Source organism: Oryzias latipes, chromosome 16 (genome assembly GCF_053564925.1).
Source record: "Oryzias latipes strain Hd-rR chromosome 16, Olatipes_Hd-rR_3.1".
Taxonomy (NCBI): Eukaryota; Metazoa; Chordata; class Actinopteri; order Beloniformes; family Adrianichthyidae; genus Oryzias; species Oryzias latipes.
The window spans coordinates 29,240,958-29,268,337 of NC_136252.1; the positions used below are offsets into that span (position 1 = coordinate 29,240,958).

General features: G+C 39.4%; 2 long non-coding RNA genes across 2 annotated transcripts; both read right to left on the minus strand.

Annotated features, from left to right (window-relative positions):
• Positions 1–1,178: 1,178 nt before the first annotated feature.
• On the minus strand, positions 1,179–13,649 carry LOC111948947 (uncharacterized). Its single transcript, XR_002874927.2, has 2 exons — positions 13,099–13,649; positions 1,179–1,752 (listed from the first exon to the last, which is right to left on the minus strand). It is a non-coding gene; the product is annotated as an uncharacterized LOC111948947 (long non-coding RNA).
• Positions 13,650–14,682: 1,033 nt separating this feature from the next.
• On the minus strand, positions 14,683–27,137 carry LOC144984480 (uncharacterized). Its single transcript, XR_013648211.1, has 2 exons — positions 26,589–27,137; positions 14,683–15,268 (listed from the first exon to the last, which is right to left on the minus strand). It is a non-coding gene; the product is annotated as an uncharacterized LOC144984480 (long non-coding RNA).
• Between the last annotated feature and the right edge of the window lie 243 nt (positions 27,138–27,380).

Sequence of the window (27,380 nt, forward strand, 5' to 3'; positions counted from 1 at the left end):
AACTCTTTGTGATGCAACTTATGAGCTTTTTTATGTGCTAAAAGCAAGCCACATATTCTGAGATTTGATCTCATGACTTTAAAGCATTAAATAAAATGTCATCATCCTCTCGTCACTTCAGACAGCCACACTAAGGATCTGGGGGGCGCAGACAACTGCACAGCTATTGTGAGACGAGATCAGAGTATGAAGGAGCTGCAGCTTGATGAAACTTTGATCATCGGTATCAGGACGATTCAATGTTTTTTCAATGCTGCGTATGACGGCCAAACTCTTCCTCCTGTTTTCAAATGCGCACAGAAAACGCTGTTAATGTGACTTGGAGAAAATTTGAAATACTACGATCAGATCGTGATTTTAAACAAGTACTTTAGTTTTTGTTTGCACAGGAACAAAGATGAACCAAATTTTAAAATAAATTATGTATTTTTATTTGTTTTATTTTTTAGTTGACCGGACTGGAGGGCACCATTCAGTCTGCAGGCCAGACTCCTATAAGGTAAATCAAAGAACTTTATAGGAAAGTGCCAATAGTTTTTTATTGAACTAAAATTACAAATTCTATTACACTGTCCATCACTGAAAGTTTCCTAAAAAGATTATATAAAACTTTTCATTTGAAATTTTGATAAGAGTAGATGGGGTTTGTAGGATTTGGCCTTAGAATTATATACATACTTTAACAAACAAAGTGCAAAAATAACAAGTTTTATTGATATCAATGAACTTAATGTTTTTTTTTTAACCCATAGCTTTTGGATTTCATTCTAAAAGTTTCTGCGGTTGATATTTTTTTTACAATCATGTACGTTATACTGTGGGATCTTAATTTAAAAAAGTTTAGTAAAGTTTTTAGTAAAATTTCAACTAAAACATTTTAAAAAAAGAGTTTATATTTTATTTGTACAACACCTTTTATTTAAAGAAGATATAAATGCACCCAAAGGTACATTTGAAACTGCTAAAAATGACAAAAGATTAAAGCAAAAAGATGAGAAAATATGTCATATATTAACTTTGTTGCAGTGAGTGTTCTACATGTAAACAAAACTGTGTTCTGACTTTGTGTCATTTCTCCACTTCCTCCAATTTTTAAACTCAAATGCTCAAGTTTTTAGACATAAAAAAAAATAAACGTCTGGAGTCCAGAAGCTTTAGAAATGTAAAGAAAAAAAATGTTTCATGTTCCTCATCAAATATATTTTATTCCAGTACAGGCAGGAGACAGATTTGTTTAAAGAGCAGGAGTAGAAAATCACAATGTGTCACAGTTGGGCAGCAGTCCAAAATATTCAGAAAGTTTGAAGTTTCAGATATTTGTGTCCAAATACCTCTTCCAAAAAGAGGAAGACGCAGGAAGAGATATTTTGAAATCAGCCATCAATGAATGGGTGTGAGATGCACAGATTCAGATTTTTTGTACAGTCTGGAAATGCTTCAAGAATCCTCCTCGACAGATAGATGGAAAACAATGTTTTAAGTCTTGCTGACAATAGAGGCCAAGGATAAGTTCTTCCTTTCACAACGACGTCTGAAGGATGGATGGATAAATGGATGGATGGAGAGTTTAGAAAGTAGATTGAGGTGAGCAGTCAGTCCGGGTGTTTGCCACAGACCCATCGGAGCTGAGGCTGATCCCTGAGGTCAGCAGGCTCTGAAGCAGAGAACCAGCTGCACTGGCAGGCATACGCTCTCTGCCCTCTCTTCTTCTTCAGCTTCTTCCTGAGCTTCTGACAGTCCGGCATGTTGTTTCTGCAAACAGGATGACTACACTTATTATTGAGAACAAGTAGATGATTGCATGATTAGTGAGAAAACACACACATTTAAATACCCATGTCCTACAGTCCAATTGCTTGAAATAAAATATATTTTTTGAGAGTTTTTCTCATAAATGTCCTTAAAGATTTGTTTTTTTTTTTTATCAGGTCAACAGAGATTTGATTCCCCTATTATTTGGTAGTTTTGCTTCAGCGGAGCAGCAGAGTTTGAGCTTTGGTGTTGGGGATGGCTGGGGCTTCTTGTGATGCTTCCACCTCCGTGACAACATGAAGGGAAGGCAAATCAGCCTGAGTGCTGCAGAGTGTCTCAGAGTGACTTGAACTCCAAGTAACAAAAACACCTGTGCACTTTTGGAGAAAATGTTCATGGGAAAGAATGGCGCCGGGTTTCATGTGTGGTCAGTGGGAACAGCTGACCTGCAGGCAGGTTGTTTTAAAAGCATGACATGCTCTCTGAGAAGCATTGGACAGCTGCTATCTCAATTCAACAACTTCCTTTTGACCTTTTTTCTTGAAATGCAGCAGTTTTGCTTTTCCTTTATTCAGCACCTTGATACACATGCTGCACCAGAAAGCTACAGCTTGTTCTTGCTCAGATTACAGATGTTCAGACACTTATGCTTCCATTTAATTTAGACAGCAGATCTGCTTTGTTCTGTTTTGGTCTGACTTGCATACAAAGACATCCAGCTGCTCCTCTGTTTCAGCATGAATTACTGCTGCTGAACATGAAATAAAATGCTAAATTAAATAGTTTGGGGCTGAAAATAAATCCAGTTCAAGGTAAAACTTAACGTTTGCAAAAACAAAACAAAACCTTTTGCTTGAAATGTAGTTAGAAACTTGATTGCATCATAGTATTTCCAAATAAACCACATCATTTATTGTCCTTAAGTCTGAAGAATTCAGTAGTTTTTTTTAAAAGGTTATGTGATGTCACACATGTATGGAAAGGAGAAAGTGATTTAGTGATTTTCTTTCATTAAATGAATGCCTGTTGTGCATCTAAAGTAAAACATCTGGTGTGCTGAGAGTTTGTTTCATTAAAAAGTATGAATCTGCTCCAAAATATGACAGCGTTAAAGAGGAAACAGAAAACATGGATGGATACAACCTGCCAAAAAAAAGACTCCTTTAATCCTGAATAACTGATGCATCAAACAAACAAAGGCGCCTCTAGCAGGAAAGAGTTGTAAAAGCTCAAAGCTGATGAAATGGATCCCTGTAAAATCAGAAAAATAGATTTATTTTTGATTTTTTTTGCTGCAATTGTGCCCAATAAAACAAGACGTCTGTCATCTTTTTTTCCCTTAAAAAAGTGATATAACTATCATGTAATGTTGCAGCATTTATTTCTCTGATTGCTCAGAAAGAAAACTTGACAGCAACTTCAATGATTTACTATCAACGTATGTGAATGTGTGTTTTTAACCTCTTCTTTAGAACAAATAAGAATTGAAAAATACAAATGTAACAAACTTCTTTAGAGCAAGATAACTTGAGATTTGTGTGAGTGAAACGGACAACTCTGACTAAAAACTGATGAAAATTTATGGAGAGGGGGGTCATCACATGGAACAAATAAAGCAGTTCTAAAACGGTGACAAAAACAAAGTTACGCTGTAAACAGAGCCTGAGATTAACAGGCAGATAGACGACCAAAAGGATGAGATTCTGGATACTAGTGACTGAAATGAGTTTCCTCTGCAGGGCGGCCCTTTAGAGATTGGGTGAGGAGCCCAGTCACCCGGGAGGAGGTTTTAGTGGAGCCGCTGCTCCTCCACATCAAGAAAGTCCAGAGGAGGTTTCTTTTGGATGCCTCCTACCCCCTTCCTGTGGAGGTATTCATGGTTTAAACCACTGGGAGGAGGCCGGGGGAAGACCCAGAACTCACTTGAGGGACTATGTCTCTTGGCTGGCTTAGGACCCCCTTAGATTTCTCCTGTCAAATTGGAGAAGTTTCTATGAAGAGGGAGTTCTGGGCTTTGTCTGTTGCCCTTGAGACCCAACTCCGGAATAACTACAGTTATCGAAAAACACCAACATAAACATTCAGTACTCAACTCAGCATGACAAAGGGTTTATAAAATAAAGTGTCATTAAGTTTTTTTTTTTGATTGTATGTTTACCTTCCAAATACCGGCACGAAGCCCATTAAGATGAATATTGTCATGAATTTGTGCTATACAATTAAATTTGAATTGAATAGAAAATCCAACGTGGCTGTCAGCGGTCATGTGAAAGGACAGAAGCAGAGCCTCAGCAGATCTATCTACAGACTGATGTGCATTGAGCTCAATGTGCAGAAACAGGCTTTGGAAAAATGACTAGGCCAAGATTCATAAAAAACTGGAAAGATTTAATGTATTAAGAAATATTTTGTTTCATGTCTGGAAAATATATGATAGCATAATAAATGGAAATGAATTTTGGACATGAAAGAGTGAGATCAAAACCTCTTTTTAAATTCATAAAAGTAAGAATTCAGAACCATGCTTTCTTTTGTGTTTAATTGAAAAAGGATTATTATCTATAAGCTTAGATGAAAGGTATGATTTATGCTCCAGTGAAGAGATGTTTTTAATAAAAACTGCATTCAATTTATTCATTTAGAATTGATGGGGCGTTTATTCTGACAAAACTAGACAAAAACTATTGTGTGTGTCCTAGATTAGAGTTTGTAATGAGTACAGCAATAGTAATGAATGTCAATTTTGACAAAATGACTGAGAAAATATATAGAAAAATTTCACTTGGCACTATCAATAATAATTCAATAATTTGAATAACCCTTTTGCTTGTTACTCAGTTATCTGTATGGTCTGATTTACAGAAATTTTATTGAGATTCTTTCAAAAATGTCAAATGTTTTCCCCCCTCGTGACAACTCTGGGAGCCTTTGGCTGATCCTCAGAAAAAAAAACGTTTGGAAGTTTAATACTGCCACCTTCTGGTCAGTGTATAAAAAACATGTAAATATCTGCTTGTGTTTGCTCCATTAGCGTTAAAGCTAACCAGCGTACGAGACGGCTTACATAGCGTTAGCTGTTGCCAAGTAACAAAAAGAAATGATTGTTCTGTTTTGTAGTGTTTAATGATTTAATTTATTTAGTTCCATGCAAAATTGTCTTGTCAACACAAGTCCTGTATCATCCCAACCCAACCACAAAAACAATTATTTTTGTACAACACCTTATTTTGGGCATATGAATTTCAACCTTTGTGTTTCTTCCCAACCTTCTGTATAAAACCTATGTGCACCTGCTGAGCTCAGGGTGTCTGTGCAGATTGGGATATATGTGTGGAAAAAGACATGGTTGTGGACAGGACTCGAACCAGCACCTAAAGACCCCAATGACGTTCAACTGCCTAGCATTAACCCCTCAGCCACCATATTTGATGACATCACAGGCCAGGAGTGGCCCATTTGAAACAGTGAATACATTGTTTTTCTTTAAATATGAATGTAAATATAGATTTGTGTGTGTGTGTGTGTGATAAATAAATAAATAAATAAATAAAATGAAGAAAAAAAGCAAGCCCCTGGCCGTAAAAAGGTGTAATTGTGGAAAAGAGGAAAAAAGAGAAAGTTAGAAGAAAAAACGAAAAATTAGCTGGTTGCCCGCCGGTTTTGATACTATTAATACCTACCGTTCTTCTTTCCGGCCCTCGACCTATGCCACTAGGCCACGACAACCAGCTTTCCATATGGCTAAAAAAAAGTATATTTGAATTTGAAAAATTCTATGTTATGTGTGTACCTGCTGAGCTCAGAGTGTCTGTGCAGATTGGGACATGTGTGTGGAAAAAGCAGTGGTTGTGGACAGGACTTGAACCAGCACCCAAATACCCCAATGACGTTCAACTGCCTAGCATTAACCCCTCAGCCACCAGGTTCGATGACATCACAGGCCAGAAGTGGGCCATTTGAAACAGTGAATACATTGTTTTTCTTTAAATATGAATGTAAATATAGATTTGTGTGTGTGGGTGTGTGTGTGTATGTGTGTGTTAAATAAATAAATAAATAAAAAGAAGAAAAAAAGCAAGCCCCCGGCCGGAAAAAAGGGTCATTGTGGAAAAGAGGAAACAATAGAAAGTTTGAAGAAAAAATGAAAAATGAACTGGTTGCCGGCTGGATTTGATACTATTACCTGAATTACCCTCATGTGTTTCCAGCCCTTGACCTATCCTGCTAGGCCATAACAACCAGGTTAACATTATACAAAAAAAAAGTATATTTGAATTTGAAATGTTCTATGTCTGTCTTGGGTGAAGTCTCACAAAATACAAATATAAATGCCAGTGTGTGTGTGTGTGTTTCAGGAAACACAAGCAACACTGAAATGGCTGAGGGTTTTAAAGTACGAGCATAAGGCTTTGAAATGTAGATAGTTGCAATGCAGTTAGGTTCCACTTGGCCTTTAAGTCTCTCTCCCTTCCTCACTCCATCTTTTTCTACGACCCACAAGTACACATTAGGCGCAGGGGCTCATAGGGCGCCCCCTGCTGGTGGAAGAACATGTATGACTTTGGAGTGCGCCTTATAGTCGTGAAAATACTTTTGAGTTTTTCTAAAAAAAAAAGAGAGAAAATGAAGAGAAAAAGCAAGCCCACGGCCGTAAAAAGGTGTAATTGTGGAAGAGAGGAAAAAACAGAAAGTTAGAAGAAAAAACGAAAAATTAGCTGGTTGCCCGCCGGTTCTGATACTATTAATACCTACCGTTCTTCTTTCCGGCCCTCGACCTATGCCACTAGGCCACGACAACCAGCTTTCCATATGGCTAAAAAAAAGTATATTTGAATTTGAAAAATTCTATGTTATGTGTGTACCTGCTGAGCTCAGAGTGCCTGTGCAGATTAGAACATGTGTGTGGAAAAAGCAGTGGTTGTGGACAGGACTTGAACCAGCACCTAAAGACCCCAATGACGTTCAACTGCCTAGCATTAACCCCTCAGCCACCAGATTCGATGACATCACAGGCCAGAAGAGGGCCATTTGAAACAGTGAATACATTGTTTTTCTTTAAATATGAATGTAAATATAGATTTGTGTGTGTGGGTGTGTGTGTTAAATAAATAAATAAATAAAAAGAAGAAAAAAAGCAAGCCCCCGGCCGGAAAAAAGGGTCATTGTGGAAAAGAGGAAACAATAGAAAGTTTGAAGAAAAAATGAAAAATGAACTGGTTGCCGGCTGGATTCGATACTATTACCTGAATTACCCTCATGTGTTTCCAGCCCTCGACCTATCCTGCTAGGCCATAACAACCAGGTTAACATTACACAAAAAAAGTATATTTGAATTTGAAATGTTCTATGTCTGTCTTGGGTGAAGTCTCACAAAATACAAATATAAATGCCAGTGTGTGTGTGTGTGTTTCAGGAAACACAAGCAACACTGAAATGGCTGAGGGTTATAAAGTACGAGCATAAGGCTTTGAAATGTAGATAGTTGCAATGCAGTTAGGTTCCACTTGGCCTTTAAGTCTCTCTCCCTTCCTCACTCCATCTTTTTCTACGACCCACAAGTACACATTAGGCGCAGGGGCTCATAGGGCGCCCCCTGCTGGCGGAAGAACATGTATGACTTTGGAGTGCGCCTTATAGTCGTGAAAATACTTTTGAGTTTTTCTAAAAAAAAGAGAGAAAATGAAGAGAAAAAGCAAGCCCACGGCCGTAAAAAGGTGTAACTGTGGAAGAGAGGAAAAAACAGAAAGTTAGAAGAAAAAACGAAAAATTAGCTGGTTGCCCGCCGGTTTTGATACTATTAATACCTACCGTTCTTCTTTCCGGCCCTCGACCTATGCCACTAGGCCACGACAACCAGCTTTCCATATGGCTAAAAAAAAGTATATTTGAATTTGAAAAATTCTATGTTATGTGTGTACCTGCTGAGCTCAGAGTGCCTGTGCAGATTAGAACATGTGTGTGGAAAAAGCAGTGGTTGTGGACAGGACTTGAACCAGCACCTAAAGACCCCAATGACGTTCAACTGCCTAGCATTAACCCCTCAGCCACCAGATTCGATGACATCACAGGCCAGAAGTGGGCCATTTGAAACAGTGAATACATTGTTTTTCTTTAAATATGAATGTAAATATAGATTTGTGTGTGTGTGTATGTGTGTGTTAAATAAATAAATAAATAAAAAGAAGAAAAAAAGCAAGCCCCCGGCCGGAAAAAAGGGTCATTGTGGAAAAGAGGAAACAATAGAAAGTTTGAAGAAAAAATGAAAAATGAACTGGTTGCCGGCTGGATTCGATACTATTACCTGAATTACCCTCATGCGTTTCCAGCCCTTGACCTATCCTGCTAAGCCATAACAACCAGGTTAACATTATACAAAAAAAAGTATATTTGAATTTGAAATGTTCTATGTCTGTCTTGGGTGAAGTCTCACAAAATACAAATATAAATGCCAGTGTGTGTGTGTGTTTCAGGAAACACAAGCAACACTGAAATGGCTGAGGGTTTTAAAGTACGAGCATACGGCTTTGAAATGTAGATAGTTGCAATGCAGTTAGGTTCCACTTGGCCTTTAAGTCTCTCTCCCTTCCTCACTCCATCTTTTTCTACGACCCACAAGTACACATTAGGCGCAGGGGCTCATAGGGCGCCCCCTGCTGGTGGAAGAACATGTATGACTTTGGAGTGCGCCTTATAGTCGTGAAAATACTTTTGAGTTTTTCTAAAAAAAAAGAGAGAAAATGAAGAGAAAAAGCAAGCCCACGGCCGTAAAAAGGTGTAATTGTGGAAGAGAGGAAAAAAGAGAAAGTTAGAAGAAAAAACGAAAAATTAGCTGGTTGCCCGCCGGTTTTGATACTATTAATACCTACCGTTCTTCTTTCCGGCCCTCGACCTATGCAACTAGGCCACGACAACCAGCTTTCCGTATGGCTAAAAAAAAGTATATTTGAATTTGAAAAATTCTATGTTATGTGTGTACCTGCTGAGCTCAGAGTGCCTGTGCAGATTAGAACATGTGTGTGGAAAAAGCAGTGGTTGTGGACAGGACTTGAACCAGCACCTAAAGACCCCAATGACGTTCAACTGCCTAGCATTAACCCCTCAGCCACCAGATTCGATGACATCACAGGCCAGAAGTGGGCCATTTGAAACAGTGAATACATTGTTTTTCTTTAAATATGAATGTAAATATAGATTTGTGTGTGTGGGTGTGTGTGTGTATGTGTGTGTTAAATAAATAAATAAATAAAAAGAAGAAAAAAAGCAAGCCCCCGGCCGGAAAAAAGGGTCATTGTGGAAAAGAGGAAACAATAGAAAGTTTGAAGAAAAAATGAAAAATGAACTGGTTGCCGGCTGGATTCGATACTATTACCTGAATTACCCTCATGTGTTTCCAGCCCTTGACCTATCCCGCTAGGCCATAACAACCAGGTTAACATTATACAAAAAAAAGTATATTTGAATTTGAAATGTTCTATGTCTGTCTTGGGTGAAGTCTCACAAAATACAAATATAAATGCCAGTGTGTGTGTGTGTGTGTGTGTGTGTTTCAGGAAACACAAGCAACACTGAAATGGCTGAGGGTTTTAAAGTATGAGCATAAGGCTTTGAAATGTAGATAGTTGCAATGCAGTTAGGTTCCACTTGGCCTTTAAGTCTCTCTCCCTTCCTCACTCCATCTTTTTCTACGACCCACAAGTACACATTAGGCGCAGGGGCTCATAGGGCGCCCCCTGCTGGTGGAAGAACATGTATGACTTTGGAGTGCGCCTTATAGTCGTGAAAATACTTTTAAGTTTTTCTAAAAAAAAAAAGAGAGAAAATGAAGAGAAAAAGCAAGCCCACGGCCGTAAAAAGGTGTAATTGTGGAAGAGAGGAAAAAACAGAAAGTTAGAAGAAAAAACGAAAAATTAGCTGGTTGCCCGCCGGTTTTGATACTATTAATACCTACCGTTCTTCTTTCCGGCCCTCGACCTATGCCACTAGGCCACGACAACCAGCTTTCCATATGGCTAAAAAAAAGTATATTTGAATTTGAAAAATTCTATGTTATGTGTGTACCTGCTGAGCTCAGAGTGCCTGTGCAGATTAGAACATGTGTGTGGAAAAAGCAGTGGTTGTGGACAGGACTTGAACCAGCACCTAAAGACCCCAATGACGTTCAACTGCCTAGCATTAACCCCTCAGCCACCAGATTCGATGACATCACAGGCCAGAAGAGGGCCATTTGAAACAGTGAATACATTGTTTTTCTTTAAATATGAATGTAAATATAGATTTGTGTGTGTGGGTGTGTGTGTGTATATGTGTTAAATAAATAAATAAAATGAAGAAAAAAAGCAAGCCCCCAGCCGGAAAAAAGTGTCATTCTGGAAAAGAGGAAACAAGAGACAGTTTGAAGAAAAAAATGAAAAATTAACTGGTTGCCGGCTGGATTCGATACTATTACCTGAATTACCCTCATGTGTTTCTCAGCCCTAGACCTATCCTGCTAGGCCATAACAACCAGGTCAACATTACACAAAAAAAAGTATATTTGAATTTGAAATGTTCTATGTCTGTTTTGGGTGACTTCTCACAAAATACAAATATAAATGCCAGTGTGTGTGTGTGTGTGTGTGTTTCAGGAAACACAAGCAACACTGAAATGGCTGAGGGTTATAAAGTACGAGCATAACGCTTTAAAAATGTAGATAGTTGCAATGCAGTTAGGTTCCACTTGGCCTTTAAGTCTCTCTCCCTTCCTCACTCCATCTTTTTCTACGACCCACAAGTACACATTAGGCGCAGGGGCTCATAGGGCGCCCCCTGCTGGCGGAAGAACATGTATGACTTTGGAGTGCGCCTTATAGTCGTGAAAATACTTTTGAGTTTTTCTAAAAAAAAAAAGAGAGAAAATGAAGAGAAAAAGCAAGCCCACTGCCGTAAAAAGGTGTAATTGTGGAAGAGAGGAAAAAACAGAGAGTTAGAAGAAAAAACGAAAAATTAGCTGGTTGCCCGCCGGTTTTGATACTATTAATACCTACCGTTCTTCTTTCCGGCCCTCGACCTATGCCACTAGGCCACGACAACCAGCTTTCCATATGGCTAAAAAAAAGTATATTTGAATTTGAAAAATTCTATGTTATGTGTGTACCTGCTGAGCTCAGAGTGCCTGTGCAGATTAGAACATGTGTGTGGAAAAAGCAGTGGTTGTGGACAGGACTTGAACCAGCACCTAAAGACCCCAATGACGTTCAACTGCCTAGCATTAACCCCTCAGCCACCAGATTCGATGACATCACAGGCCAGAAGTGGGCCATTTGAAACAGTGAATACATTGTTTTTCTTTAAATATGAATGTAAATATAGATTTGTGTGTGTGGGTGTGTGTGTGTATATGTGTTAAATAAATAAATAAAATGAAGAAAAAAAGCAAGCCCCCAGCCGGAAAAAAGTGTCATTCTGGAAAAGAGGAAACAAGAGACAGTTTGAAGAAAAAAATGAAAAATTAACTGGTTGCCGGCTGGATTCGATACTATTACCTGAATTACCCTCATGTGTTTCTCAGCCCTAGACCTATCCTGCTAGGCCATAACAACCAGGTCAACATTACACAAAAAAAAGTATATTTGAATTTGAAATGTTCTATGTCTGTTTTGGGTGACTTCTCACAAAATACAAATATAAATGCCAGTGTGTGTGTGTGTGTTTCAGGAAACACAAGCAACACTGAAATGGCTGAGGGTTATAAAGTACGAGCATAACGCTTTAAAAATGTAGATAGTTGCAATGCAGTTAGGTTCCACTTGGCCTTTAAGTCTCTCTCCCTTCCTCACTCCATCTTTTTCTACGACCCACAAGTACACATTAGGCGCAGGGGCTCATAGGGCGCCCCCTGCTGGCGGAAGAACATGTATGACTTTGGAGTGCGCCTTATAGTCGTGAAAATACTTTTGAGTTTTTCTAAAAAAAAAAGAGAGAAAATGAAGAGAAAAAGCAAGCCCACTGCCGTAAAAAGGTGTAATTGTGGAAGAGAGGAAAAAACAGAGAGTTAGAAGAAAAAACGAAAAATTAGCTGGTTGCCCGCCGGTTTTGATACTATTAATACCTACCGTTCTTCTTTCCGGCCCTCGACCTATGCCACTAGGCCACGACAACCAGCTTTCCATATGGCTAAAAAAAAGTATATTTGAATTTGAAAAATTCTATGTTATGTGTGTACCTGCTGAGCTCAGAGTGCCTGTGCAGATTAGAACATGTGTGTGGAAAAAGCAGTGGTTGTGGACAGGACTTGAACCAGCACCTAAAGACCCCAATGACGTTCAACTGCCTAGCATTAACCCCTCAGCCACCAGATTCGATGACATCACAGGCCAGAAGAGGGCCATTTGAAACAGTGAATACATTGTTTTTCTTTAAATATGAATGTAAATATAGATTTGTGTGTGTGGGTGTGTGTGTGTATATGTGTTAAATAAATAAATAAAATGAAGAAAAAAAGCAAACCCCAGCCGGAAAAAAGTGTCATTCTGGAAAAGAGGAAACAAGAGACAGTTTGAAGAAAAAAATGAAAAATTAACTGGTTGCCGGCTGGATTCGATACTATTACCTGAATTACCCTCATGTGTTTCTCAGCCCTAGACCTATCCTGCTAGGCCATAACAACCAGGTTAACATTATACAAAAAAAAGTATATTTGAATTTGAAATGTTCTATGTCTGTTTTGGGTGACTTCTCACAAAATACAAATATAAATGCCAGTGTGTGTGTGTGTGTGTGTGTGTTTCAGGAAACACAAGCAACACTGAAATGGCTGAGGGTTATAAAGTACGAGCATAACGCTTTAAAAATGTAGATAGTTGCAATGCAGTTAGGTTCCACTTGGCCTTTAAGTCTCTCTCCCTTCCTCACTCCATCTTTTTCTACGACCCACAACTACACATAAGGCGCAGGGGCTCATAGGGCGCCCCCTGCTGGCGGAAGAACTTTGAAGTGCGCTTTATAGCGCCTTATGTGCTCATGAATGTATTGGAATTAATCTAATATCCTGCATGAATTCTTTCTGAGGCACTGTGATGTTATTGACACAGGAAATGATCCTATAGAATGATCCTATAGATTATAATCAGGTTATTGTTTGACGTCTTTTAAATTTAAATTAATAATTATTTAAAATAATAGCTGGATCTTCTTCATCAGATAATGAAATCTAGTTGAGAACCCTGATCAATCCTCCTGTCACAAAATCCCGGGTCGAGTGAACGCTGGCGCGCCCTCTGACGGCCGCTGCTCCCTGGATAATTACTGCAACTAAACCCAACTACCAACAATGTGGATTACTCTCGATCTTGTGTGGATTTTACTCACCTGGATTATCCTGTCACTTGTCCAGCAAATTTTGACAGCACTACGACTCTGCTGATGAACTTGCTAACCCGCGGTACTCTCCGCCCGGGCCACCGCCGCGTGTTAGCTCCTCCAACATGATATCCGATTCTAGACATTATACGTGCCCCGCCGGAGATATAAACTAATCGAGGATCACGTCGGAACTTCCATTACGACAACACCAACTCCATCAAGTCACTCTGGTCATCTGCTCACCGTCCGTCAAGACACACCAGTCGCCATGCTAACACACAGTGTCCTAGCTCCTCTTCGCTCGGCTAACAACATGATGGCTAACAATCTCCCCCGCATATCTGTCAACTTCGGTCTCCTGAACATTCGCTCCCTCACAACCAAGGGAGATATTGTCCAAGATATCCTCATTAATCTTGAGCTAGATTTCATGTCCCTGGCTGAAACATGACAAAATTCCCTGGATTTTACTCCACTGAATGAAGCCACTCCGCCGGGGTTTGCTTACATCGTGATCCACGTGATTCGGGCCGCTGGGGTCAATGGCTGGGGTAGTCTCGCAGTGATGTATCGCGAGAACTGTAGGATAGCGCCTGTGACCATCCTGATTGGAGGAGAGCACCGCCATCTTGGTGAGGTCAAGTCACTGCTGCAGTGCATGCACGTGAACACATTTTTTTTTGCAAAATGCCAGTTCATTGTGCGGGTTTATACTGCCAAAATCGAATAAGTTAGTCCACGAAGGAGGAAGGCATAACATTTCACAGGTAAGTATAATCATTTTTTTCTTTTAATTGCTGCAGGGGCTTTATTGATAGTATACATGTTGACATGCATGATGCTGCAGGACTATTATCAACATGTAGGGATGATGTACGTATAATTTGCTGTCGACATAAATGTACATTTTATTTTGTTACACCTATGTACAGTATACCGTATACTAGGACTAGGCTATTTTAATAATATAAATTTATACATTTCTGACTCAGTGTCTGAACTTTTTTTAGAATAAAAACTTCTGATATTTTTCTTTAAATGTGATCTGCTCTCGTTAGGACAGAGAAGCATGGTTCACAACATTATACACAAAGTCTCTAAAGGAATAGGATTTTTGTTCAGGGGCTCAACATGAGGAATTTATTATTCGACAATCAGAAGAATGCAAACTCCATATATCTGTTTAAGAAAATGTACAAATTTAAAATACATCAAAAATACCTTGGACTGAGAGAATGAAAATGAACTAAATGAAAAATATTTTATGTAGTTTTATTTGTGTTTTATTTCTTAGTTGACCGGACTGGAAGGAACCATTCTGTCTGCAGGCCAAACTCCTATAAGGTAAATCCAAGAACTTTATAGGAAAGTGCCAATAGTTTTTAATTGAACTAAAATTACAAATTCTGTTACACTGTCAACCCTGAAAGTTTCCAATAAGGAGCAGAAGCTAAAAAGATGATATAAAACTTTTAATTTTTGACATTTCTTCACTTCCTCCATTTTTAAACTCAAATGCTCAAGTTTATGAGACATATAAAAAAATAAACGTCTGGAGTTCAGAAGCTTTAGAAATGTAAAGAAAAAATGTTTCATGTTCCTCATCAGATATATTTTATTCTAGTACAGGCAGGAGACAGATTTGTTTAAAGAGCAGGAGTAGAAAATCACAATGTGTCACAGTTGGGCAGCAGTCCAAAATATTCAGAAAGTTTGAAGTTCCAGATATTTGTGTCCAAATACCTCTTCCAAAAAGAGGAAGACGCAGGAAGAGATATTTTGAAATCAGCCATCAATGAATGGGTGTGAGATGCACAGATTCAGATTTTTTGTACAGTCTGGAAATGCTTCAAGAATCCTCCTCGACAGATAGATGGAAAACAATGTTTTTAGTCTTGCTGACAATAGAGGCCAAGGATAAGTTCTTCCTTTCACAACGACGTCTCAAGGATGGATGGATAAATGGATGGATGGATGGATGGATGGAGAGTTTAGAAAGTAGATTGAGGTGAGCAGTCAGTCCGGGTGTTTGCCACAGACCCATCGGAGCTGAGGCTGATCCCTGAGGTCAGCAGGCTCTGAAGCAGAGAACCAGCTGCACTGGCAGGCATACGCTCTCTGCCCTCTCTTCTTCTTCAGCTTCTTCCTGAGCTTCTGACAGTCCGGCATGTTGTTTCTGCAAACAGGATGACTACACTTATTATTGAGAACAAGTAGATGATTGCATGATTAGTGAGAAAACACACACATTTAAATACCCATGTCCTACAGTCCAATTATCAGGTCAACAGACATTTGATTCCCCTATTATTTGGTAGTTTTGCTTCAGCGGAGCAGCAGAGTTTGAGCTTTGGTGTTGGGGATGGCTGGGGCTTTGTGTGATGCTTCCACCTCCGTGACAACATGAAGGGAAGGCAAATCAGCCTGAGTGCTGCAGAGTGTCTCAGAGTGACTTGAACTCCAAGTAACAAAACCACCTGTGCACTTTTGGAGAAAATGTTCATGGGAAAGAATGGCGCCGGGTTTCATTAGTGGTCAGTGGGAACAGCTGACCTGCAGGCAGGTTGCTTTAAAAGCATGACATGCTCTCTGAGAAGCATTGGACAGCTGCTATCTCAATTCAACAACTTCCTTTTGACCTTTTTTCTTGAAATGCAGCAGTTTTGCTTTTCCTTTATTCAGCACCTTGATACACATGCTGCACCAGAAAGCTACAGCTTGTTCTTGCTCAGATTACAGATGTTCAGACACTTATGCTTCCATTTAATTTAGACAGCAGATCTGCTTTGTTCTGTTTTGGTCTGACTTGCATACAAAGACATCCAGCTGCTCCTCTGTTTCAGCATGAATTACTGCTGCTGAACATGAAATAAAATGCTAAATTAAATAGTTTGGGGCTGAAAATAAATCCAGTTCAAGGTATAACTTAACGTTTGCAAAAACAAAACAAAACCTTTTGCTTGAAATGTAGTTAGAAACTTGATTGCATCATAGTATTTCCAAATAAACCACATAATTTATTGTCCTTAAGTCTGAAGAATTCAGTAGTTTGGGCGTTTTTTTTAAAAGGTTATGTGATGTCACACATGTATGGAAATGAGAAAGTGATTTAGTGATTATCTTCCATTAAATGAATGCCTGTTGTGCATCTAAAGTAAAACATCTGGTGTGCTGAGAGTTTGTTTCATTAAAAAGTATGAATCTGCTCCAAAATATGACAGCGTTAAAGAGGAAACAGAAAACATGGATGGATACAACCTGCCAAAAAAAAGACTCCTTTAATCCTGAATAACTGATGCATCAAACAAACAAAGGCGCCTCTAGCAGGAAAGAGTTAAAAAAGCTCAAAGCTGATGAAATGGATCCCTGTAAAATCAGAAAAATAGATTTATTTTTGATTTTTTTTGCTGCAATTGTGCCCAATAAAACAAGACGTCTGTCATCTTTTTTTCCCTTAAAAAAGTGATATAACTATCATGTAATGTTGCAGCATTTATTTCTCTGATTGCTCAGAAAGAAAACTTGACAGCAACTTCAATGATTTACTATCAATGTATGTGAATGTGTTTAGAACAAATAAGAATTGAAAAATACAAATGTAACAAACTTCTTTAGAGCAAGATAACTTGAGATTTGTGTGAGTGAAACGGACAACTCTGACTAAAAACTGATGAAAATTTATGGAGAGGGGGGTCATCACATGGAACAAATAAAGCAATTCTAAAACGGTGACAAAAACAAAGTTGTGTTGTAAACAGAGCCTGAGATTAACAGGCAGATAGACGACCAAAAGGATGAGATTCTGGATACTAGTGACTGAAATGAGTTTCCTCTGCAGGGCGGCCCTTTAGAGATTGGGTGAGGAGCCCAGTCACCCGGGAGGAGGTTTTAGTGGAGCCGCTGCTCCTCCACATCAAGAAAGTCCAGAGGAGGTTTCTTTTGGATGCCTCCTACCCCCTTCCTGTGGAGGTCTTCATGGTTTAAACCACTGGGAGGAGGCCGAGGGAAGACCCAGAACTCACTAGAGGGACTATGTCTCTTGGCTGGCTTAGGACCCCCTTAGATTTCTCCTGTCAAATTGGAGAAGTTTCTATGAAGAGGGAGTTCTGGGCTTTGTCTGTTGCCCTTGAGACCCAACTCCGGAATAACTACAGTTATCGAAAAACACCAACATAAACATTCAGTACTCAACTCAGCATGACAAAGAGTTTATAAAATAAAGTGTCATTAAGTTTTTTTTTTTGATTGTATGTTTACCTTCCAAATACCGGCACGAAGCCCATTAAGATGAATATTGTCATGAATTTGTGCTATACAATTAAATTTGAATTGAAAAGAAAATCCAACGTGGCTGTCAGCGGTCATGTGAAAGGACAGAAGCAGAGCCTCAGCAGATCTATCCACAGACTGATGTGCATTGAGCTCAAAGTGCAGAAACAGGCTTTGGAAAAATGACTAGGCCAAGATTCATAAAAAACTGGAAAGATTTAATGTATTAAGAAATATTTTGTTTCATGTCTGGAAAATATATGATAGCATAATAAATGGAAATGAATTTTGGACATGAAAGAGTGAGATCAAAACCTCATTTTTAATTCATAAAAGTACAAATTCAGAACCATGCTTTCTATGTGTTTAATTGAAAAAGGATTATTATCTATAAGCTTAGATGAAAGGTATGATTTATGCTCCAGTGAAGAGATGTTTTTAATAAAAACTGCATTCAATTTATTCACATAGAATTGATGGGGCGTTTATTCTGACAAAACTAGACAAAAACTATTGTGTGTGTCCTAGATTAGAGTTTGTAATGAGTACAGCAATAGTAATGAATGTCAATTTTGACAAAATGACTGAGAAAATATATAGAAAAATTTCACTTGGCACTATCAATAATAATTCAATAATTTGAATAACCCTTTTGCTTGTTACTCAGTTATCTGTATGGTCTGATTTACAGAAATTTTATTGAGATTCTTTCAAAAATGTCAAATGTTTTCCCCCCTCGTGACAACTCTGGGAGCCTTTGGCTGATCCTCAGAAAAAAAAACGTTTGGAAGTTTAATACTGCCACCTTCTGGTCAGTGTATAAAAAACATGTAAATATCTGCTTGTGTTTGCTCCATTAGCGTTAAAGCTAACCAGCGTACGAGACGGCTTACATAGCGTTAGCTGTTGCCAAGTAACAAAAAGAAATGATTGTTCTGTTTTGTAGTGTTTAATGATTTAATTTATTTAGTTCCATGCAAAATTGTCTTGTCAACACAAGTCCTGTATCATCCCAACCCAACCACAAAAACAATTATTTTTGTACAACACCTTATTTTGGGTATATGAATTTCAACCTTTGTGTTTCTTCCCAACCTTCTGTATAAAACCTATGTGCACCTGCTGAGCTCAGGGTGTCTGTGCAGATTGGGATATATGTGTGGAAAAAGACATGGTTGTGGACAGGACTCGAACCAGCACCTAAAGACCCCAATGACGTTCAACTGCCTAGCATTAACCCCTCAGCCACCAGATTTGATGACATCACAGGCCAGGAGTGGCCCATTTGAAACAGTGAATACATTGTTTTTCTTTAAATATGAATGTAAATATAGATTTGTGTGTGTGTGTGTGTGTGTGTGTGATAAATAAATAAATAAATAAATAAATAAAATGAAGAAAAAAAGCAAGCCCCTGGCCGTAAAAAGGTGTAATTGTGGAAAAGAGGAAAAAAGAGAAAGTTAGAAGAAAAAACGAAAAATTAGCTGGTTGCCCGCCGGTTTTGATACTATTAATACCTACCGTTCTTCTTTCCGGCCCTCGACCTATGCCACTAGGCCACGACAACCAGCTTTCCATATGGCTAAAAAAAAGTATATTTGAATTTGAAAAATTCTATGTTATGTGTGTACCTGCTGAGCTCAGAGTGTCTGTGCAGATTGGGACATGTGTGTGGAAAAAGCAGTGGTTGTGGACAGGACTTGAACCAGCACCCAAATACCCCAATGATGTTACACTGCCTGACATTAACCCCTCAGCCACCAGGTTCGATGACATCACAGGCCAGAAATGGGCCATTTGAAACAGTGAATACATTGTTTTTCTTTAAATATGAATGTAAATATAGATTTGTGTGTGTGGGTGTGTGTGTATATGTGTGTGTTAAATAAATAAATAAATAAAAAGAAGAAAAAAAGCAAGCCCCCGGCCGGAAAAAAGGGTCATTGTGGAAAAGAGGAAACAATAGAAAGTTTGAAGAAAAAATGAAAAATGAACTGGTTGCCGGCTGGATTTGATACTATTACCTGAATTACCCTCATGTGTTTCCAGCCCTTGACCTATCCTGCTAGGCCATAACAACCAGGTTAACATTATACAAAAAAAAAGTATATTTGAATTTGAAATGTTCTATGTCTGTCTTGGGTGAAGTCTCACAAAATACAAATATAAATGCCAGTGTGTGTGTGTGTGTGTGTGTTTCAGGAAACACAAGCAACACTGAAATGGCTGAGGGTTTTAAAGTACGAGCATAAGGCTTTGAAATGTAGATAGTTGCAATGCAGTTAGGTTCCACTTGGCCTTTAAGTCTCTCTCCCTTCCTCACTCCATCTTTTTCTACGACCCACAAGTACACATTAGGCACAGGGGCTCATAGGGCGCCCCCTGCTGGTGGAAGAACATGTATGACTTTGGAGTGCGCCTTATAGTCGTGAAAATACTTTTGAGTTTTTCTAAAAAAAAAAGAGAGAAAATGAAGAGAAAAAGCAAGCCCACGGCCGTAAAAAGGTGTAATTGTGGAAGAGAGGAAAAAACAGAAAGTTAGAAGAAAAAACGAAAAATTAGCTGGTTGCCCGCCGGTTCTGATTCTATTAATACCTACCGTTCTTCTTTCCGGCCCTCGACCTATGCCACTAGGCCACGACAACCAGCTTTCCATATGGCTTAAAAAAAAGTATATTTGAATTTGAAAAATTCTATGTTATGTGTGCACCTGCTGAGCTCAGAGTGCCTGTGCAGATTAGAACATGTGTGTGGAAAAAGCAGTGGTTGTGGACAGGACTTGAACCAGCACCTAAAGACCCCAATGACGTTCAACTGCCTAGCATTAACCCCTCAGCCACCAGATTCGATGACATCACAGGCCAGAAGAGGGCCATTTGAAACAGTGAATACATTGTTTTTCTTTAAATATGAATGTAAATATAGATTTGTGTGTGTGTATGTGTGTGTGTGTATGTGTGTGTTAAATAAATAAATAAATAAAAAGAAGAAAAAAAGCAAGCCCCCGGCCGGAAAAAAGGGTCATTGTGGAAAAGAGGAAACAATAGAAAGTTTGAAGAAAAAATGAAAAATGAACTGGTTGCCGGCTGGATTCGATACTATTACCTGATTTACCCTCATGTGTTTCCAGCCCTCGACCTATCCTGCTAGGCCATAACAACCAGGTTAACATTATACAAAAAAAAGTATATTTGAATTTGAAATGTTCTATGTCTGTCTTGGGTGAAGTCTCACAAAATACAAATATAAATGCCAGTGTGTGTGTGTGTGTGTGTTTCAGGAAACACAAGCAACACTGAAATGGCTGAGGGTTTTAAAGTACGAGCATAAGGCTTTGAAATGTAGATAGTTGCAATGCAGTTAGGTTCCACTTGGCCTTTAAGTCTCTCTCCCTTCCTCACTCCATCTTTTTCTACGACCCACAAGTACACATTAGGCGCAGGGGCTCATAGGGCGCCCCCTGCTGGTGGAAGAACATGTATGACTTTGGCGTGCGCCTTATAGTCGTGAAAATACTTTTGAGTTTTTCTAAAAAAAAAGAGAGAAAATGAAGAGAAAAAGCAAGCCCACGGCCGTAAAAAGGTGTAATTGTGGAAGAGAGGAAAAAACAGAAAGTTAGAAGAAAAAACGAAAAATTAGCTGGTTGCCCGCCGGTTTTGATACTATTAATACCTACCGTTCTTCTTTCCGGCCCTCGACCTATGCCACTAGGCCACGACAACCAGCTTTCCATATGGCTAAAAAAAAGTATATTTGAATTTGAAAAATTCTATGTTATGTGTGTACCTGCTGAGCTCAGAGTGCCTGTGCAGATTAGAACATGTGTGTGGAAAAAGCAGTGGTTGTGGACAGGACTTGAACCAGCACCTAAAGACCCCAATGACGTTCAACTGCCTAGCATTAACCCCTCAGCCACCAGATTCGATGACATCACAGGCCAGAAGTGGGCCATTTGAAACAGTGAATACATTGTTTTTCTTTAAATATGAATGTAAATATAGATTTGTGTGTGTGGGTGTGTGTGTGTATGTGTGTGTTAAATAAATAAATAAATAAAAAGAAGAAAAAAAGCAAGCCCCCGGCCGGAAAAAAGGGTCATTGTGGAAAAGAGGAAACAATAGAAAGTTTGAAGAAAAAATGAAAAATGAACTGGTTGCCGGCTGGATTCGATACTATTACCTGAATTACCCTCATGTGTTTCCAGCCCTTGACCTATCCTGTTAGGCCATAACAACCAGGTTAACATTATACAAAAGAAAGTATATTTGAATTTGAAATGTTCTATGTCTGTCTTGGGTGAAGTCTCACAAAATACAAATATAAATGCCAGTGTGTGTGTGTGTGTGTGTTTCAGGAAACACAAGCAACACTGAAATGGCTGAGGGTTTTAAAGTACGAGCATAAGGCTTTGAAATGTAGATAGTTGCAATGCAGTTAGGTTCCACTTGGCCTTTAAGTCTCTCTCCCTTCCTCACTCCATCTTTTTCTACGACCCACAAGTACACATTAGGCGCAGGGGCTCATAGGGCGCCCCCTGCTGGTGGAAGAACATGTATGACTTTGGAGTGCGCCTTATAGTCGTGAAAATACTTTTGAGTTTTTCTAAAAAAAAAGAGAGAAAATTAAGAGAAAAAGCAAGCCCACGGCCGTAAAAAGGTGTAATTGTGGAAGAGAGGAAAAAAGAGAAAGTTAGAAGAAAAAACGAAAAATTAGCTGGTTGCCCGCCGGTTTTGATACTATTAATACCTACCGTTCTTCTTTCCGGCCCTCGACCTATGCAACTAGGCCACGACAACCAGCTTTCCATATGGCTAAAAAAAGTATATTTGAATTTGAAAAATTCTATGTTATGTGTGTACCTGCTGAGCTCAGAGTGCCTGTGCAGATTAGAACATGTGTGTGGAAAAAGCAGTGGTTGTGGACAGGACTTGAACCAGCACCTAAAGACCCCAATGACGTTCAACTGCCTAGCATTAACCCCTCAGCCACCAGATTCGATGACATCACAGGCCAGAAGTGGGCCATTTGAAACAGTGAATACATTGTTTTTCTTTAAATATGAATGTAAATATAGATTTGTGTGTGTGGGTGTGTGTGTGTATGTGTGTGTTAAATAAATAAATAAATAAAAAGAAGAAAAAAAGCAAGCCCCCGGCCGGAAAAAAGGGTCATTGTGGAAAAGAGGAAACAATAGAAAGTTTGAAGAAAAAATGAAAAATGAACTGGTTGCCGGCTGGATTCGATACTATTACCTGAATTACCCTCATGTGTTTCCAGCCCTTGACCTATCCTGTTAGGCCATAACAACCAGGTTAACATTATACAAAAAAAAGTATATTTGAATTTAAAATGTTCTATGTCTGTCTTGGGTGAAGTCTCACAAAATACAAATATAAATGCCAGTGTGTGTGTGTGTGTGTGTGTTTCAGGAAACACAAGCAACACTGAAATGGCTGAGGGTTTTAAAGTACGAGCATAAGGCTTTGAAATGTAGATAGTTGCAATGCAGTTAGGTTCCACTTGGCCTTTAAGTCTCTCTCCCTTCCTCACTCCATCTTTTTCTACGACCCACAAGTACACATTAGGCGCAGGGGCTCATAGGGCGCCCCCTGCTGGTGGAAGAACATGTATGACTTTGGAGTGCGCCTTATAGTCGTGAAAATACTTTTGAGTTTTTCTAAAAAAAAAGAGAGAAAATGAAGAGAAAAAGCAAGCCCACGGCCGTAAAAAAGTGTAATTGTGAAAAAGAGGAAAAAACAGAAAGTTAGAAGAAAAAACGAAAAATTAGCTGGTTGCCCGCTGGTTTTGATACTATTAATACCTACCGTTCTTCTTTCCGGCCCTCGACCTATGCCACTAGGCCACGACAACCAGCTTTCCATATGGCTAAAAAAAAGTATATTTGAATTTGAAAAATTCTATGTTATGTGTGTACCTGCTGAGCTCAGAGTGCCTGTGCAGATTAGAACATGTGTGTGGAAAAAGCAGTGGTTGTGGACAGGACTTGAACCAGCACCTAAAGACCCCAATGACGTTCAACTGCCTAGCATTAACCCCTCAGCCACCAGATTCGATGACATCACAGGCCAGAAGTGGGCCATTTGAAACAGTGAATACATTGTTTTTCTTTAAATATGAATGTAAATATAGATTTGTGTGTGTGGGTGTGTGTGTGTATGTGTGTGTTAAATAAATAGATAAATAAAAAGAAGAAAAAAAGCAAGCCCCCGGCCGGAAAAAAGGGTCATTGTGGAAAAGAGGAAACAATAGAAAGTTTGAAGAAAAAATGAAAAATGAACTGGTTGCCGGCTGGATTCGATACTATTACCTGAATTACCCTCATGTGTTTCCAGCCCTTGACCTATCCTGTTAGGCCATAACAACCAGGTTAACATTATACAAAAAAAAGTATATTTGAATTTGAAATGTTCTATGTCTGTCTTGGGTGAAGTCTCACAAAATACAAATATAAATGCCAGTGTGTGTGTGTGTGTGTGTTTCAGGAAACACAAGCAACACTGAAATGGCTGAGGGTTTTAAAGTACGAGCATAAGGCTTTGAAATGTAGATAGTTGCAATGCAGTTAGGTTCCACTTGGCCTTTAAGTCTCTCTCCCTTCCTCACTCCATCTTTTTCTACGACCCACAAGTACACATTAGGCGCAGGGGCTCATAGGGCGCCCCCTGCTGGTGGAAGAACATGTATGACTTTGGAGTGCGCCTTATAGTCGTGAAAATACTTTTGAGTTTTTCTAAAAAAAAAGAGAGAAAATTAAGAGAAAAAGCAAGCCCACGGCCGTAAAAAGGTGTAATTGTGGAAGAGAGGAAAAAAGAGAAAGTTAGAAGAAAAAACGAAAAATTAGCTGGTTGCCCGCCGGTTTTGATACTATTAATACCTACCGTTCTTCTTTCCGGCCCTCGACCTATGCAACTAGGCCACGACAACCAGCTTTCCATATGGCTAAAAAAAAGTATATTTGAATTTGAAAAATTCTATGTTATGTGTGTACCTGCTGAGCTCAGAGTGCCTGTGCAGATTAGAACATGTGTGTGGAAAAAGCAGTGGTTGTGGACAGGACTTGAACCAGCACCTAAAGACCCCAATGACGTTCAACTGCCTAGCATTAACCCCTCAGCCACCAGATTCGATGACATCACAGGCCAGAAGTGGGCCATTTGAAACAGTGAATACATTGTTTTTCTTTAAATATGAATGTAAATATAGATTTGTGTGTGTGGGTGTGTGTGTGTATGTGTGTGTTAAATAAATAAATAAATAAAAAGAAGAAAAAAAGCAAGCCCCCGGCCGGAAAAAAGGGTCATTGTGGAAAAGAGGAAACAATAGAAAGTTTGAAGAAAAAATGAAAAATGAACTGGTTGCCGGCTGGATTCGATACTATTACCTGAATTACCCTCATGTGTTTCCAGCCCTTGACCTATCCTGTTAGGCCATAACAACCAGGTTAACATTATACAAAAAAAAGTATATTTGAATTTAAAATGTTCTATGTCTGTCTTGGGTGAAGTCTCACAAAATACAAATATAAATGCCAGTGTGTGTGTGTGTGTGTGTGTTTCAGGAAACACAAGCAACACTGAAATGGCTGAGGGTTATAAAGTACGAGCATAAGGCTTTGAAATGTAGATAGTTGCAATGCAGTTAGGTTCCACTTGGCCTTTAAGTCTCTCTCCCTTCCTCACTCCATCTTTTTCTACGACCCACAAGTACACATTAGGCGCAGGGGCTCATAGGGCGCCCCCTGCTGGTGGAAGAACATGTATGACTTTGGAGTGTGCCTTATAGTCGTGAAAATACTTTTGAGTTTTTCTAAAAAAAAAGAGAGAAAATGAAGAGAAAAAGCAAGCCCACGGCCGTAAAAAGGTGTAATTGTGGATGAGAGGAAAAAACAGAAAGTTAGAAGAAAAAACGAAAAATTAGCTGGTTGCCCGCCGGTTCTGATACTATTAATACCTACCGTTCTTCTTTCCGGCCCTCGACCTATGCCACTAGGCCACGACAACCAGCTTTCCATATGGCTAAAAAAAAGTATATTTGAATTTGAAAAATTCTATGTTATGTGTGCACCTGCTGAGCTCAGAGTGCCTGTGCAGATTAGAACATGTGTGTGGAAAAAGCAGTGGTTGTGGACAGGACTTGAACCAGCACCTAAAGACCCCAATGACGTTCAACTGCCTAGCATTAACCCCTCAGCCACCAGATTCGATGACATCACAGGCCAGAAGTGGGCCATTTGAAACAGTGAATACATTGTTTTTCTTTAAATATGAATGTAAATATAGATTTGTGTGTGTGTATGTGTGTGTGTATATGTGTTAAATAAATAAATAAAATGAAGAAAAAAAGCAAGCCCCCAGCCGGAAAAAAGTGTCATTCTGGAAAAGAGGAAACAAGAGACAGTTTGAAGAAAAAAATGAAAAATTAACTGGTTGCCGGCTGGATTCGATACTATTACCTGAATTACCCTCATGTGTTTCTCAGCCCTTGACCTATCCTGTTAGGCCATAACAACCAGGTCAACATTACACAAAAAAAAGTATATTTGAATTTGAAATGTTCTATGTCTGTTTTGGGTGACTTCTCACAAAATACAAATATAAATGCCAGTGTGTGTGTGTGTGTGTGTGTGTTTCAGGAAACACAAGCAACACTGAAATGGCTGAGGGTTATAAAGTACGAGCATAAGGCTTTAAAAATGTAGATAGTTGCAATGCAGTTAGGTTCCACTTGGCCTTTAAGTCTCTCTCCCTTCCTCACTCCATCTTTTTCTACGACCCACAACTACACATAAGGCGCAGGGGCTCATAGGGCGCCCCCTGCTGGCGGAAGAACATGTATGACTTTGAAGTGCGCTTTATAGCGCCTTATGTGCTCATGAATGTATTGGAATTAATCTAATATCCTGCATGAATTCTTTCTGAGGCACTGTGATGTTATTGACACAGGAAATGATCCTATAGATTATAATCAGGTTATTGTTTGACGTCTTTTAAATTTAAATTAATAATTATTTAAAATAATAGCTGGATCTTCTTCATCAGATAATGAAATCTAGTTGAGAACCCTGATCAATCCTCCTGTCACAAAATCCCGGGTCGAGTGAACGCTGGCGCGCCCTCTGACGGCCGCTGCTCCCTGGATAATTACTGCAACTAAACCCAACTACCAACAATGTGGATTACTCTCGATCTTGTGTGGATTTTACTCACCTGGATTATCCTGTCACTTGTCCAGCAAATTTTGACAGCACTACGACTCTGCTGATGAACTTGCTAACCCGCGGTACTCTCCGCCCGGGCCACCGCCGCGTGTTAGCTCCTCCAACATGATATCCGATTCCAGACATTATACGTGCCCCGCCGAGGATCGAGGATCACGTCGGAACTTCCATTACGACAACACCAACTCCATCAAGTCACTCTGGTCATCTGCTCACCGTCCGTCAAGACACACCGGTCGCCATGCTAACACACAGTGTCCTAGCTCCTCTTGCTCGCTCGGCTAACAACATGATGGTTAACAATCTCCCCCGCATATCTGTCAACTTCGGTCTCCTGAGCATTCGCTCCCTCACAACCAAGGGTAAAATATTGTCCAAGATATCCTCATTAATCGTGAGCTACATTTCATGTCCCTGGCTGAAACATGACAAAATTCCCTGGATTTTACTCCACTGAATGAAGCCACTCCGCCGGGGTTTGCTTACATCGTGATCCACGTGATTCGGGCCGCTGGGGTCAATGGCTGGGGTAGTCTCGCAGTGATGTATCGCGAGAACTGTAGGATAGCGCCTGTGACCATCCTGATTGGAGGAGAGCACCGCCATCTTGGTGAGGTCAAGTCACTGCTGCAGTGCATGCACGTGAACACATTTTTTTTTGCAAAATGCCAGTTCATTGTGCGGGTTTATACTGCCAAAATCGAATAAGTTAGTCCACGAAGGAGGAAGGCATAACATTTCACAGGTAAGTATAATCATTTTTTTCTTTTAATTGCTGCAG